We start from the raw sequence: 1298 nt of genomic DNA on the forward strand, positions 1-1298 counted from the left end.
ATGAGTATGAGTGTGTGTTTGCGCCATGAAAATTCCGTGGGTTCGCTCATGACCGCGGTGTCCTTGGCTGAGAGTGGTCACATGATATCACGTGACCTCTCATGAACCCTGGCCTACTTACGAGTTAGAAGTTCGGTTTCTAATCTTTTAAATAAAATGAAACATCTAAGTCACTACAGAAGTGTGAGAATGTGGGGGACACGACATGGTGACAGAGCAATAGCATGATATTGCCTCTATCAATCATGGAGAATGGTATAAAATATTGCCACGTGCAGGTAAAGTGTCACACAAATATGACGAACAACGTGACGATAGATGAGCACTAAACAACAAACTATGATAAATATACAACAAGGAACCATAACAGCAATATGGCAATTGCACAAAAGTGCAATTGCCAATCGAAGACTTCTCGCTGATTAAAACTAAAGCAATTATATAAAATTCTTTTTTTTTTTATCAGTAGAATAATCACGATATCTTATACAAAGCACAACAAAGGGTGATTGAACCTAAACCATCTTTGTTGAACTATGCAAGGCTCATTCACCCAGCATTCCAATGGGTATCTGGAATGCCACTTTGACAAAGGTAGTGAGAAAGATTTAAATGACTATTCTCGCGACAGGTGTCAGTGACCCTAAACTTTGCGTAGGATAATATTGATTTACAAGAAGGCTATAATTCTCTCCGGAACAAGCATTCTGAATTTCTTTGTCTTTTTTGTTTCTTTCCTGTTATTTGTCCACGTTGTGTAAATATTAAGAGCAATATTTATTTCTAAAAGTTACTTATAGATAAATACATACGGATACCATGTCCATATAGAAATACACAAGACACACACAGATATAACAACAGCTTACACAAAAATGAACATCATTCATGTTAATTTTACCTTAACCTGAAATAACACTAGAATGAACCGAAACGTCTTACAATTATTTTTTTTTTCTCTTTTTCCCACAAAATTATGTTTTCTGCTTTTTATAGTGATGACGGACGCTGTGGGGTGGGAGAGGGAGGGGATGAATATAGGAGTGCGGGAGGGGAGGCGATGAAATGGGGGTGGGGGTGGGGAATGGGGGGGTGGGGGTGGGGAATGGGGGGTGGGGTGGGGAATGGGGGGGGTGGAGTTAAGGAATGGTGTGGGGAGGGGGGAGGGGGGGTTTAAAAACTAAAGCGTACTCGCCAAGAAAGCAAAACAAATGAATATTGGAAACAGAGCTTGATGACCAAGTGAGTTCTTGTCACGGCATTATGGGTATCGACTGGTCTTGCTTTTCGCGGGTTGA

Source organism: Penaeus monodon, chromosome 27 (genome assembly GCF_015228065.2).
Source record: "Penaeus monodon isolate SGIC_2016 chromosome 27, NSTDA_Pmon_1, whole genome shotgun sequence".
Classification (NCBI taxonomy): Eukaryota; Metazoa; Arthropoda; class Malacostraca; order Decapoda; family Penaeidae; genus Penaeus; species Penaeus monodon.